Source organism: Octopus bimaculoides, chromosome 2, assembly GCF_046866305.1.
Source record: "Octopus bimaculoides isolate indiv1 chromosome 2, ASM4686630v1, whole genome shotgun sequence".
Classification (NCBI taxonomy): Eukaryota; Metazoa; Mollusca; class Cephalopoda; order Octopoda; family Octopodidae; genus Octopus; species Octopus bimaculoides.
Genome location: NC_142929.1, coordinates 3,356,521 through 3,373,643, shown reverse-complemented (window position 1 = coordinate 3,373,643; position 17,123 = coordinate 3,356,521).

Genomic DNA, 17,123 nt, shown 5'->3' with positions numbered 1-17,123 from the left:
TAATTTCCAGTGTTAAAAGGAATAGAATGCGATGAATTGAGATACGCTTACATAATTAAAATGAAGAACAAATTTGTTAACACCTCAACCCTAGTACTGGCCCACAAGCAAAATAATGTAGAAGTAACGGTAAAATAATATAAGAGGAAGGGAAGAATAAGCACAAAATAAACAACGTAATGCAACCTCCAAACACGCATGTTCCAACGAAAAGAGCTGTGAGTAAAGAAAAACGCCATCAGCTCGTGTACCTGATGACTAAATTGAAAAAAAAAAAATCAGTTCTTAACAGAAAACCGAGCATTTAAAATAAATGTAAAACCATTAAGAAAGCTCTAGAGAGGTGTATTGGGAAATATATTTTGGGACAGTTTTTAAGAAAGGTAAGTGAATTATAGACAAACAAACTGTAAGTGAGCTTTTAGGGTTTATGAAGTATGGCATTTCCAACTTATATCAAAATAGGTTTCAACACACGGTTTCATATCAAAATTCTTGCAAAACGAATTTAAGATCGGCACACACCTACACATATATAATAAATTCCTTTCTAATATAGGTACACGACCTGAGTGGAGGCGCAATGGCCCAGTGGTTAGAGCAGCTGACTCGCGGTCATAGGATCGCGGTTTCGATTCCCTGACCGGGCGTTGTGAGTGTTTATTGAGCGAAAACACCTAAAAGCTCCACGTGGCTCCGGCAGGGGATGGTGGCGAACCCTGCCGTACTCTTTCACTACAACTTTCTCTCACTCTTACTTCCTGTTTCTGTTGTCCCTGTAATTCAAAGGGTCAGCCTTGTCACACTGTGTCATGCTGAATATCCCCGAGAACTACGTTAAGCGTACACATGTCTGTGGAGTAATCAGCCACTTGCACGTTAATCTCACGAGCAGGCTGTTCCGTTGATTGGATCAACTGGAACCATCGACGTCGTAAGCGACGGAGTGCCAACACCAACACGAAACCTGAAATCATGCAGGATGGGGTTGGGGATTACATCAAACACAGTCCTTGACGTGTATATTCTATCCATCCCAAAAGAATGGACCTCAGAATGTGAAACCGTAAGAAATGTTGCCAAGCATTTTGTCCGGCGTGCTAACGTTTCTTTCAAATCACCGCCTTAATAATATATCATATTATATATATATGTATTTATATACATATATGTGTGGGGTGTGGGTGTGTCTGCATGTGTATGTGTTTGTGTGTAAGTCTATATAATACGAGGGGTGTATGAAAAGTCTTGAGCCTAAATAAGCTCAGAACTTTTCATACAGACCTCGAATATGCACATATCTATATAAGCTGTTTGATTTATATTTTTGGCTAACCTTCTTACATTTTGTTTTTCATGTGCTGTCATCGTATCATATTCAAGTTTATTATTAGAGTAGTTTTTAAAGGGAAATAATTCAAAGTCATCCATAAAAATTTAGCAGTTTTGATTTCCCATAATACTGAAAGAGAAACGGATATAAAAAAATTTACTCTTGTAGTTATATGCGGAGCATTATCTCGGCGTCTGAAAAATGTCTCATGAAGATATGAACCAGCGTAAAGTAACCCAATTATAATCAATATACGTCAATTATAATCAATATATATATATATATATATATATACCGTTACTCTGAGTTTCACGTTCCCGTTCATCTAACAAAACTGTCCGATGAACGGGAACGTGAAACTCAGAGTAACGGTTTTTTTGTTATATTTCTGCTGCTTTTAAATAAAGTATATATATATATATATATATATATATATATATATATATATATATATATATATGCATATATATATGCATATATATGTGCATATATATATATGTATATATATGTATATATAAATGTGTATGCATGGGTGTATACATACATGTATATACATCAACACATAAATATGTATTTACATATGCCTAACTGCTTCTACGTACATCATCAGACACTCACACACGCATACAAACACATCACATAGAGACACACACACAGACACACGTAAACTCTACAAAGTGTTGGAGTTGCATAATTGTGCATTCAAACTTTTATGTGTATGTATATATATATATATATATATATATATATATATATATATATATATATATATATATATATATATATATATATATATTATATATATATATATTATATATATATATATATATATACACATATAGATATCTGTATATATGTTTACATTTACTTTGTTATGCACACACACACACACACACACACACACACACACACACACACGATATACATTTATGGATTGCATCACACATATATTGTTTTCTCTAAAAGTTCCCCTCTTACTCAAATATTTGCTTCTCTGTCAACCACACACATACACACGCAAGTACACACACATACGTACACACGCATACGTACACACACACACATGCACATACACATACATACATAGAAATAAAAGTGTACTATTCACTCAAGTAATTTTTTTAATCATATTTTCTATATTGTTTCCTTTCCCTCCACCCACCCCTTCATCTTTCCTTATTTTCTCCTCTTCTTCCGATTTCTGTTTCCCTATCATATTTCCAATTATTTACCATTTTTTATTTACCCGCATTTCTCATGTAATTTGCAACAAGCGATATACCCGTACCGTCTATCTATCTATCTATCTATCTATCTATCTATCTATCTATCTATCTATCTATCTATCTAACTATCTATCTATCTATCTATCTATCTATCTATCTATCTATCTATCTATCTATCTATCTATCTATCTATCCATCATCTTATGTACATATACAAACCCAAACAAGCGCATACACATATATACATATATACGTCTATATATATATAAGTCTTATATTCTATTACCATTCCTCTCTCTCTCTCTTCCTTTTCTTTATTGTATAACACCTTCTGCATCCATCCAATTAATTCTTGCTTCTTGTCAGTTTGCTGAGCATTTGAGACTGTTCTTTATTTCACTTTCTGTTTTACGTCTCTTTCGTCATTCTCTAACAACCACACATTCAATTATATACAGACATATATACGAACACACACACACACACACACACACACACACACACACACACACACACACACACACGCATATATATATGTATATATACATATAAAAACACATGTATATATATATATATATATGTATTTATACATATGTATACATATATATATGTATATATGTATATAAAAAATATAGTTATATATGTATGTACATATATATATATATATGTATATAATATATATATATATACATGTATTATATATAAATATATGCATGTATATAAATATGTGTATATATATACATACATATTTATACACACACACACACACACACACACACACATACACACACACACACACACACACACACACATATATATATATATATATATATATATGTATAACTATGTGAATATCGATTTAAATATACGTATATATTACTTTAATATGTATACTTATATGTATCTATCTATCTATCGGTTTTCTAATTCATGCTTACAATTCACCCTATTATCAACCTCTACCTGGTTGTTATGCAGGTGAAATACATTTAATCAATAGAGCATTTAAAAACTTTATTTGGATATACGGTAAAGAATATGAAGCAATGTTACTTGATGATCAATATTGTTGCTTCTAGGATGGCTTTAGTTTGGCAAATTCATTATGGCGTCTACGTAAAGTTAAAACGGGCATGTACCACGTTGGCTCGTTAAGAAGTATGTTTCTGGAAATGATTCATGGAAGATAAAATATGTATTATCTTTGGTAACTGTGCAATGGAATCATATCCAACGATACTTATTTCTAAAGTTCTGGTTTTCCTTTAGGGGAAAACTTAGGCTCTAGACTCTTTCGCCTGATAAACTATTTACTGCTGGTACTAATTTCATTATCTAGTTTGATCAAATGGCATCGTGATTTCGACGAAAATAGAATTATGAACCTATACGAAGACTCCAGCATAGTGCAGTATTTTAATTTATAGTATTTAGATATTTACATTTAGGTATTTTAACCAAAGCTTTGCTATTTTGCACAGTTAGCCTGTGATTGCAGAAAACAAGAATGAAAAAAAAAATGTTTGAATTTTGCAGGTAAGTACTGAATGTAATATCTACGAAAAAATAATAGGCGTAAATATCGGAGGGAAAAGAAGAGAAGAGATTTCTGAAAAAATATATTATAATGATGTTCTTGGTTTTACTGATGTTACATTCAAGATAATTTTCGATGGCAGGCGACGTCTTTGATATATAAGAGAAATGAAATAGGATGGTGTAATATGCCAAGAGCACAAACCTGATTACAGCGGCATGCATTTCAGGATATTGCAGCTTCAGAAATAGTAATCTCCTTTTGTAAACATTCAACGACAGAATTATGTTGAAACTTGAGACAAAGATAAAGTACTTAGGGTGGTGAAAGCTCAGTCGATTCCCACCCAGTGATCAGTTACTATCAAATTTAACAAGTATCAGAAATAACTCAATGTAATTAATTAAATATTTATTTTTATAAATTAGTTGGAGAAGATGTGGTGCTGAAGACCTACACTATTTCTTCAAGGCCAGATGAGAGAAAATGACATTTGGAGAGATTTTACGAAGTCATCAATGTTGGAAAGATGTTTGGTTATACAGTATAGCCCAGAGTGCAGGAAAATGTTAGAGGTAGGGGTCAAAAGAGTTGTATCTCAAAGAGGAAATGTTTGGGTAGTTTGTGCATTAATAAAACAGCGTTGCGAATATTGGACTATAGTTTGCAACGGAACATAATATCTTTAAAATTATAGCGGGTAGAAAGAAGTTAACAGTTTACATGTCTAAATGCCACGCATATTACAAAGAAACCATCTACAACCATACACATAACACCTAAACACAAATACATATATATAGGTACACACACACACACATACACACACACACACACACACACACACACACACACACATTTTACACCATTTCTAGTAACACGCAATCCGCATCACCAACACATTTTTAACATCATCAAAACAAATTTGTCAATCATAAAATAAAGTGAAAAAATAAAAAAAAACAATAACTAATCAAAGACTTATCTTAAGCAAGAGGCAACCACATAACCTAAAGGCAAAAGTCAACCTGAACAAACAGGATAAAACATTCACGGTATCCAAATGTAAGGATAACGGATGCGGAACGTGACAATACATACACACGGGTAGATCCATTAGAAAAAAAAAAAAAGGAACAGATTTTCGCAAATGCAGATATGAACTGCAAAAGCAGAAATTTGATCTGCTGCATTAAATGCCCGAATTGTGAGGAACTATTTATAGGCGAGACAGGGAATGCATTATGGGAACGCTCACGAGTCCACAGACAACAAATCCGGAACACCAATGTTCGTTAAATTCCATTGAGTGAACATATAAAGACATGTGGTCAGAAAATGTTTCTAATTTTTCCTTTCCACAAAGTACATGACACAAATGAGGTTGGAAGTAAGATAAAAGAAAAACGATTTATTAAAATGTTCAAACCTGTTCTGAATGGAAATAACAGCAATAATATAACAACCAGTTAATGATGTGGATTAAAAAATCTCTATCACATAAATATAAACAGGTTACAGAATATCGGTAGGCCTGGCAAACCTTGATGTTTAAGCTTCATACGGATTGGTCAAAAAGATTTTCTAAAAATTCAGCTTGTTGGAGCGTTCTATGAGGTACTAAATTTGCCAAGAATTCAACTGTCAGTTAAATATATATATATATATATATATATATATATATATATATATATATATATATATATATATATATATATATATATATATATATATATATATATATATATATATATTTATACATATATACATTTATATATTTGTTTTGCAAGATTTTTGATGTGAAATCGTGTGTTGAAACAGATGTTGTTGTACTTGGGGATGGTCATATTGCCAGTTTAGCCAATAAAAACACACGCACTGTATATTTGGTGTTAATTTGCTTCAGCTTTATATTGCATTAATCTTAATCTTATTTTGTATTCCTATTGTATACAATAGGAATACAAAATACAAAATGGCTGATAGTTAGCAAGGTGAGACACACATAAGAAAGAAAGAAACAAAGAACCACTGATGAGGTCACAGAAGTGTGACGAAAGAACTCTGGCCGAAATAAGATTAAGATTAATGTAATATAAAGCTGAAGCAAATTAACACCAAATATACAGTGCGTGTGTTTTTATTGGCTAAACTGGCAATATGACTATCCCCAAGTACAACAATATATATATATATATATATATATATATATACATATATGTATGTATATATTAAAATGATGAACAATAATGAATTTAGTCATTTCCATATTGAGTTTCAATGGCTGTTCTCTTAAGACGTCCACTCCATGCACTTTTTATTTGCTCTACATAACACAACTTATGCCGTAAATCAGAGGCTGCGGTTGTGTGCCACTGTGCGTTATCTGATTGTACCTATATCTGAGGAATGTCTTCATCACTAGATTAAGTTTCATACAGTTTCAAAATAAGACTAAACAACCTCCCATTTCTGTGTGCTCCCTCCCCAATCACCCTAATTTGTATACTGATCACATAACAAAACCACTTGCTATATGATCCGTTCAAAGATTGTAATAATTGAAATTCTTTGAGTTTCTATTATTTCTCCTTCTTCCTGTGTGTATTTTGAATAAATTATAGCTCCGCAGCAATATTAACCAACCTTCCATTAAGTGATTCATATTATTTTTTATAGTTTTAATACATCGATTCAAACTTTCTTTTGAATTCCTCTGTGGGTTTGATCGGACCCCAGTCAGTCCAATATTCCACCAATGGCTTCTCTTTGATAGGTAACTCTGATTTTGAGCACAAGATAGTGATTAATTTGGAGGAACTGACTCAACTGCATGTCATATGTATTCCTGCAGGAATGCATGACAAGGAATAGATGACGATCCATCATGAGGCGAAAGCGCGTAATTTGGATCAATAGTTCTACATTTCGAAGCACGTTTATCGTACGAGCTTTTTAAAAGTGTTTCTAAAGCAGCTATTAGAGGTAATAATGATTCAGTGTTATGATCACCAGCTGCAGCACTTCGTTGAATCATATCAAAGTTGTTTTACAGCGAAACCCCACATACATAATCTACCATGTCTTTGGCTTTCTGATCCAACCATGTTATCGCTGTCGTTATTTTGGTGAATGGATAAATTTTCTATTCGATCATTTTTCGTTTGGAAAGCATTCTATATATCGACGGCGTAAGTTGCTATTAATATCTTTTCGAATCAATTTCGGAAAATCAATTTCCTTGCCATCAATCATTAATTTTTTGTTCCCCATCATATACGTTGAACAATTTCTTCCACTTAACAAAAAATTCGCTGCTTGCTGTACTCTACTTTTATCATATCGAGCACAATTTCTTTCCATGGGTTTTATCAGTTTTTCCACATTTCAAATCCTTAAAATTGCTTTTACTGTAATATCTCTTTCAATACGAAATTCTTTTTTCACGTGTTTTACTTTGTATGTCTCTGCAACCGAAAAGAAAAACGAAAAAAACAAAAAACAAAACAAACAACAAAAAGCAAAAAAAAAAAAAAAATCCTGAAGATTGACTGGATTTTGGAGGCAACACTTCCAGCTGTGTCTTCATACGTTCTTTCAGATTCTCATGTTTCAATGTAACGATCTCAGCTATTCCACATTCAAATTACAAAGGATTTCAACCTTTGAGACATACAACTACTCTCAAAGCGTGTGCTGTGAAAATAATTTTGTATCATTCATTACTTACTTTCTTCTTCATTATTACAAATGCACTCATTAGGGTAAAGTTGTTTGAGTCACAAAACTCTAAAGGATTGATACGGCTTCTTGACAACGTAATTCTTGAAGTGCAAGTCATGCGCAGGAAATATTACTACGTTAAAATAATTTCGAATGGCTTCCTCTACGACATTAACATTTTAGAACAATAGTCTGGTAAAAATAACATAGTCCCACTACATTTTATGAATCTTTTGCCTTAAAAGGTGAGCGAAAATGTCACCCCGAATACAAATCCAAGTTTAAGGTGTTGCTCCCGAAACGCTTTCGAATTTTAATTTTCACATTTTTACATAATTTCATTGCTATTGGTATACACTTAGGTATATTTATGCGTCACATAAAACTATGCATCATCTTTTAGTGGCACGCCTCGTGCACCGAATAGGTCGAATGCTTCACGGAGCTGGACCGCTGACCAGTCCAGCGTTCTAGATCTATTTACCGTTGACTGATGCAGCAGAACATTCTCCATGCATCAACATCGTCCCAGACAGACTTCACTCTCCGCTCCATTTTATGCTGTCGCGATATTGTCATAGAAGTATAGCAGGCCGACCTTGACAGCACAAGAACCTCCTCACCTGTCGTCCGCCAACTCCTCCTCCTCCTGTTCTTCCTCTCCTGTCGTCTGCCAACTCCTCCTCCACCTCTCCCTCCTCACTTGTCATCTGCCAACTCATCCCCTTCTTCCTCTCCTGTCGTCTGCCAACTCATCCCCTTCTTCCTCTCCTGTCGTCTGCCAACTCCAACTCCTCTCCTGTCGTCTGCCAACTTCACCTCCTCTTCCTCCTCTTCTACTGTCTCACACCCCATCGTCCACACACCCTCTATAGGCTTCGTCCGCAAAAGCCACCGAAAACCCCAGTCATTCTATCGACGCTGCCCGTAACTGCCCCACTGATCACATTTCTTCCTACCTCTGTCTTTGTGTGCCACTCTATATTCTTCGTCAAACCGAGCTCGTGTTTACTCTTCATTATTTTTCCTTTGGCGAGATAAGCATACGAGCAGGTCCCTAGGTTATGGGATCCAATTTGTCGGCCACGTTGACGCTCAGATCTTCTCCCAGTCTACTGATGACACATCAGAGATATACAGCTGCCCTTACATTATATTGACGACTTTTTCAGTGCCAATTCTCTTACCCGTAACAAATCACTTTCATCTCCATCAACTCTTCTCAATAATTTCCCACTTTACTATCTCCATCTATGATTCCTCCCTTCATTACTCTATCCTCATTACGTCTACCTCCATCTTCTACAAACCCGCCGGCTCCCACTGGTACCTCGACCTCGAAATCCATACCAAGCGCTTCGCCCTCTATATCCAGTTCCTCCATCACTAGCGCTTGTGCAGCATCAAATTCGACTTCTAGAATCAGGATGAATACACGACCCTTCTGTTCATTCCACGTGGTTATCAATCCCTCTTATCCAATCTGCTCTCACCCGTGTCCGTCCATTGATCGCATCTCTCCATCGTACCATGTTTCCAGAATCCCGCCAGGTTTACTCTCTGGCGCCACCACACTTACCGGATACAACCAACCTACTTTCCACTTTAGGTACTTCATTCATTGCACTTTGAGCAACTTGGTATCTGTGCTCCAGTTTCAGTCTAAAATCCCAAAAGAACTCTTATATAGTTGTCCTCCTTTATTGGGTTTATATACAATACACCAATGTTTACTGGATGCAAAAGAAGATTAACCACCGCATAGGATATCCTTCTGAGCAATACTTGCAAATTGCATTTAGAATACGATTCATAGCAGTTCATGCTAAATATTTGTATTTGCTTGCAAGGTTCCTGATGTGAAATCGTGTGTCATTTAAAGAGAGGAGGCATGTCATTGATGAGATCCAGAATTGTGAGAAAGGTCTTCGACAAACAAACTGCCGATTGATTGCTTAGCCAGTGCATTAAATAAACGATCGATTACTTAGTTGGTCAGATATTTAACCAATCAGCTAACAATAAAGAAGTGATATTGAACCAGTGCGTGTGTTATTATTGGCGTAATGACCCTCCTAAGACAAAACATAGTTCATACTGAATTCATGCTATTATAAACTTTCTAGTCACTTGGAATGTTGCAAGCGTGGATGACCACAGTGTATACCATGTTGGAAAAAAAAGCAGTCTATATCATTTTGTAGTATATATATTTATAGATTGTGGATGTTCAGTATTATTGCTATAGAGAGCTAGAATTTGTCGTATTATATTTTGCTAACAAAACCAAACTACTTATAATTCTATCACCTTTACAGCCTTTCTCTAACATAGATTTCCAAAGTTGACTTCCTATCAAGTTCGTTTTACTACGAATTTATATATTGGAATTTGGATAATATTTTCGAATCATGTAGTCTAAGCAATACCATTTCCACTAACACTACATTTTCCAAAGCTACTTTTTAAAGCGAATATTCTTTTGTTTTCAAATTGGTAATATTTCTGTCTGATACGTTTTTAAGTATTCTTCGTACTTCCAGATTATATATGATCCATTTCTCTTTAAGTTACTTGCGGATTATCTTGTGTCATCTGAGTTATTTCATTTGTTCCATGTCATAAAACTTCTTTCGTCACTTCTTACGCTTTTTTGCTTCAACATAAACTATTTTTGTTTGTACAGCATCTATTGATTATTTAGTCTTAAAAGTTTCGATGGTAAATAAAGAGAAACTCACACATTCAGATATGTTAGCTTTCTAGAATTCAGCATACTGTTGAAAGTTGAGTTTGGAGTGTCACATTCTAGCATTGTGTCTCTGTAAATCACTAAGTTTAAGTACTGAAGCCATCAAGCTGTATATTGGTATTATAAAAAGCTACAACACACGACTGTAATGAGAAGGAGCGCTGCAAATTTAGGTGCGCTTTTCAAATCAGCGTGAAGTGAGATCCTTTCAGAAGCTATCTCACACACACACACACACACACACACACACACACACACACACACACACACACACACACACATATATATATATACACACACACACACGTGTGTGTGTGTGTGTGTGTGTGTGTGTGTGTATTCAGTTGTGCCTGGGGATAATCATTCTCTTTTGGCGCCTTATAATTTAACACACTCACCGGTAAAATTTCCACTTTCTTTTTTAATTTTTCTAAAATTTTCGTTGCGTCGTATGGTGCTGGACTTCCTAAAACCCAGAAAACCATTACTGCAGAAACATATTGCCATGAATTTGCTAAAATGAACGAAAAACTGCTACTCCTCCATCCCAGACTGGTCAACAGAAGAGGTCCAAGCATTCTTCATGTCAATGTTCGACCACACGTTTCCCTAATGACGCTCCAGAAGTTGAGGGATCCTGGCTACGAAGTTCTTCCCCACTCTGTTTATTCCTGAGACCTTTCTCTTAGCGTCTATCACTTTTTCAAGCGAGAGAAGGAGTTTAAAAATCAAGCCAAGGAGTTCATCGGCTCCAAAACTCCAGATTTTTATGTTACCGGAATAAACAAACTTGTAATTCGTTGGCAAAAATGTGTTGATTGTAATGGTACTTACTTTGATGAATAACATTTCCTCATTGTTGAAATATATTATGATGAATTTCAGGTTTCAAAACGTTGCTTACTTTTTACTCAGCCTGATATATGTGTGTATGCGTGTGTGTGTGTGTATACGCATATACACACACAAGTATATATATATATATATATATATATATATATATATATATACACGCATACATACACACGCACAAACTCAAACGCGCGCACACATACCTATACATATTTACATTTATTTATTGGCAACAAAAGTACTTCCAAACTTCCAACAACAAAAAGTAATGTTTGTATCCAACTTAACATAGTTGTATTGTTAGATCACCGAATACCGCTCTATTAGCGTTGTCCATTTGGGCAAGAAGCTCTATTTTAAATATTCCATATTCAGAACAGACATGAGCGACCTCGTTTGATAATTTTTTATGGAGTTTTTGAAATAATCATATTTCTCTTTATCATTCATTCCCCACATGTGAATTTTCTCTCGTGATGATGAATGACTACATGGTATCTTTGTCCATGTGTGTATATTCATAGGCGTACCTTTGTAGTATTTAAGCACTCATCGTAGTAGGCTTTTCCCTGCGTTATGCATACAGTCATACCACTTACAGGTAGTGGTGGTGGTGGTGGTGGTGGTGGTGGGGAAACTCTGACACTTCTAAGTAGAAACTATTTTGTTTTTCTTTTTGCTCATATAGCTTTGGCTTTCATTCTCAAGAATCTGCCATATTTATGATGACGCCCCACCTCCAACTCTATTATATATTCATACGTAACTTGTTACATATCTTACAAAAACTTGCGGTCTTGGAGACAAGCGCACACACGCGCATACATATAAGCATACACACAAAACGCGCGCGCACACACATACGCATACAAGCACGCAGGCACGCACACACACACACACACACACACACACACACACACTCACACACACACGCAGGCATGCACGCACACACGCGCACGCACACACACGCACACACACGCAATGAAATAAAGAAATCAATCAATTAAAACGAATTAAAACAATTAAGAATGTCATAATGTATTCATTTCAAGAAGAAAGTGGAGGAAATTTGTTCAGTGGATCACATTGTAATGCTTATGGAATTGTGAAACAACCAAAGCATAATTACCCGAAAATCCGAAAGTAGGTTATGAATTTCTACAAATTCATCTTTTCCGACATATTTTGGAGGGAAACATAGTCGCACCAGAACATCTCATGAGTATTCCTCCGTGTGGAATACATTTAGAAATATAATGATGTGTATTCCAAAGATGATGTGTCTTTGAAAGATTACTATTCAGAATTCTACAGGAATCTAGTAAGGCTTCGGAACACTATATCTGGAATATACTATGTGACATAAAAACAAAATCCGTTTTGTTTTTCTAAGTCAATCTTTATCTAAATGAATAATTAAAGACAAAAAAAAAAAGACAAAGCAAAAGCGATTATTTGCAACCTTACAATGTTTCGTTGTTCCATTTTTTTCTTCTGAATACATTGAAATGAAATTGTAACATAATTTTGATAAGGAACTCTTTTATTATAAGAGACAAAAATGTGCAATTAGATTTCTCAGAAAATGAGAAACATTACGTAAAATTAGTGTTCCTGTTTCATATTTTTTGATGATAAATTTCACAAGACCTCTTGATTTAACATTCCAGTAAGTTCGTCCTCCAGCATTTGTGAAAAATATTAGTAAAAAGGAATGAGAGTGTCTTTAGAAAAAGCAGAGTTTAAGAGGAACTCTTTTGTACAAAAATGACCTCCTTTCGAAAGCCTCTCTTTGAAACAAAATGATTTTCGTGAACGACTGTCATTTTATACAACAAATATAAAAACAAGACAACACGTTTAGAGAACCAACTAATGAAGAACACAAAGAAAAACCAGTTTCAACAACTGCCATATTATTCTAAATTTCAGAAGTTAGTGTCATTGATGCCTTCAACTTTTTTTTCTTTTTTGGCCAAAAGACCAGAATTAGTCAACTCTTTGAATCGTATCATGATTCACCAAGAGAAGGAGAGAAAATATGTCAATAACACAGTTATAGTTTGGTTATGGTTATGGTATACTGGCAGGAAGGAGTAAAGTGTAATTTGAAACAGGAATTTACCAATATTCATTTCGTAATGGCACTCCGTCGGCGATCGTCCCAGTTGATCCGATCAACGGAACAGCCTGCTTGTGAAATTAACGTGCAAGTGGTTGAGCACTCCACAGACACGTATACCTTTAACGTAGTTCTCGGAGAGATTCAGTGTGACAAAGCTGGTACTTTGAAATATAGGTACAACAGAAACAGGAAGTAAAGAGTGAGAGAAAGTTGTGGTGAAAGGGTACAGCAGGGTTCGCCCGTCCGCTGCCGGAGCCTCATGAAGCTTTAGGTATTTTCGCTCAATAAACACTCACAACGCCCGGTCTAGGAATCGAAATTGCGATCCTACAACCGCGAGTCCGCTGCCGTAACCACAGGACCATTGCGTCTCCAGAATATTCGTTTAATTACCCGTTGTTGTGTTTGCTGTTGTTGTTGCTCAGCCCGAGATCAACGCAGACTACTCCAGCCGTGACCTATAATTATCTTCTTTAATATCATTTTCTTTAATGCAGGGTGTTCAAAACATCTCTTCGCAGTAAGTACTTTATTGCAAAATAAAATATTTCTAAGATGGTATAAGACTACAAAAGAATATATTAGACTTTACAAGACTTAAAAAAAAACTTTATAAGAAGTGTTGAAAGTGTCGTCCTTCATTTGCAATACATAAGCTGACTCTTCTACACATGTTTTGGAATACATTTTGGACAGTCTGACGTGTGAAGCTTATGATTGCGTCTTTTAGCTCATTAATGGTTTTCGGGCGATTCTTGTACACTGATCCTTTACTTGCTTCCCAGAAAAAAATGTCTGGTGGTGTTAAATCAGGTGATCTTGATGGCCAAAGTCCTTTCGAAACACCTGTTCAACTAAAAATGTACGTTCTAACAATGGTTAGATGTCGAAACGCTGAAGGGTACACAATGACTGAGGAACAATGGCCAACACCCGACCGTCCACGCTGTGATAGTCAAGTTGCGCATGCGCAGGATGAAAAACTTTCACACTGTGGTGAGACGTTTTGAACACTGTATATATATATTGAATATCTCATTACTTAATTTAAAACACCAATATGTATTTTCAAGGTGATTGTAACTATTGTTTTTATAGAACGATCGCCCATATAGAAGTTTACTCGGTGTCTCATCAAGACTTCCATTACGTTGAAAGATATGCCATGAATTCGTTTGGTGAGAGGTGTTACAACTAAACATATTTAATGATAGGACAAGTGTTTTCATTAGATATATTGGAGTGACAGATCTCAGCGGAAGAGGGACACTTTGGGCTGGTAAGATGTTGGTTCAGTGAAATCTCAGCCAATGCTACCTTCCTGTTGCTAAACAACCAGCAGACTTGTGAATGGGCAGTACGATGGGATTACAAGAACAGCTGCATGAAAAAGCGTTGCAAGGTTCTGAGAACCATCTCAAATAATTTCGAATAAGGATCAGATTTAAAAAATACTAGTTTTAGAAATTCTTAGACAGGTATTCAACTTGGAAATAGAGAAAAACAAAACAAAACAAAACACACACACAACGAGAAACAAAACAAACAACACAGCATACAAACAAAATAAAAGCTTCTTTTCTCTGTCTAACTCAAACAGTGGGCTTCTGGTAATATAGTTTCTTGATGGTCAGACAACATCCGCCAATGTAATTCTGGCTAAGGAACAAATATGATTGGCAATATAGAAATAGCGTTCACATAGTTTAATAAGTTATTTACTTGTCTGTCAGAATGATAGAATCAACCTTGGCACAATGAAATGCACAATGGGGAGAAAAAATGATGTAAATAATTTATCAAACTCTCAAATGATAATTCCCCCATTGCTCTGTCTCTCTGTACATAATATATACCGGCAAAACATTCAAACGATCGCATTTACATACATTTGTGCACGCGAGTAAATGTACGAAAGCGTGCGCCGTGCGTTAAGTATCCGTTTATGTGTTCGCACTTGTGTGAGAGTAGCTTATTGGTTTTTTGATAGAATTTAGCATACGTAGTCTTAGGCAATCATGCAGTCTAAATTGCTTTGCTGTTAGTTTGTTCATATCAACATTGTTTTCGTTGAAAACTATTAATATGAAAATTGTCGACTAAGCTTGGCCTCGCCACTTCTGGTCAGGTCGATACTGTTACTTCACAAAATATGTATATACCTACATGCACCTCTCTCTCTCTCCCCACACACACATACATACATAATACATACACACATATATATATATACATATATGTATACACACTTATACATACATATATATCAGTGAATCAAGAGAGATTTATTTATATATAAATATATATTAGTGTATGTATGAATATATATATATATATATACATACATACATACATACATACATACATACATATATATATATATATATATATATATATATATATATATATATATATATATATATATATATATACATATATATATATATACACATATATATATATATATGTAGATATCAACATATATATATGTGTGTGTATATATACGCGTGTATATACGTTCGTGTGTTTGCGGATATGTGCATGTCTCTTTACATAATTCCAAATAAATTTATGCATATATCCACACATAAGTACATACATATGCACACACACACACACACACACACACACACACACACACACACACACACACACACACGCATATATATATATATATATATATATATATATATATATATATATACGTGTATACAAATGTGCTTACAGTTATTTGCTTGTATACGTATATTCACTTTTACATACACATATGTGTGTGTTTGTGCATGCTCGCATACACAAGTGCACTTCTATAGATGCATATATGCTTGTACATTTAACCGTGATTAACAAACGCATACATGTATTGATTCTTTCAAACATGTACTTAGACGCATTCATACGCGCACGTTTTCAATAATATTGTGTTATACTCGCGGGGTTGGACAACGAAAATTTCTTTTAGTAAGACGTTTCAGTAACACGCTCTGCTGTGTTATCGTTCGGTGATGCCTCTCTGCAAGAAGGGGCCAGAAAGTCTGTTGTAGCTACTGAAGGTCATTTAAATTATATGAACTGTTAACAACAGCTGTCGATGCTTCGTTGGAGACTAAGCAATTCATTTTACCATACTGTATTGTTTATGATTAGCGTCTTCAACTGTATACGAAAACTGACGTGATTATCTTCCTGCACAAAATGGGTAGTGAGCCATTTTGTAATTCCGAGATATATTAAACAGAAATATCTATGATTCAAGCAAGAAAAATATTAATACAGGGGGTCTAAATATTCTAAACAGTGCTTCTCCATTGATGATTCTCCTGTTTGAAACGATTCATTGAGAGGATGTGGATATATATGTATGTATGTATATATATATATATATATATATATATATATATATATATATATATATATATATATATATATATATATATATATATATATACATACATACATTTCGCTGTATTTGGTGACCTTTGTGTTGTTGGGAAGAATTGAGACACATGTTTGGTAGAGCTACTTTGAGTCTGGTGTCATGGAGTTATGTTTCGGGTGATTTAAGTAGGGTTGGA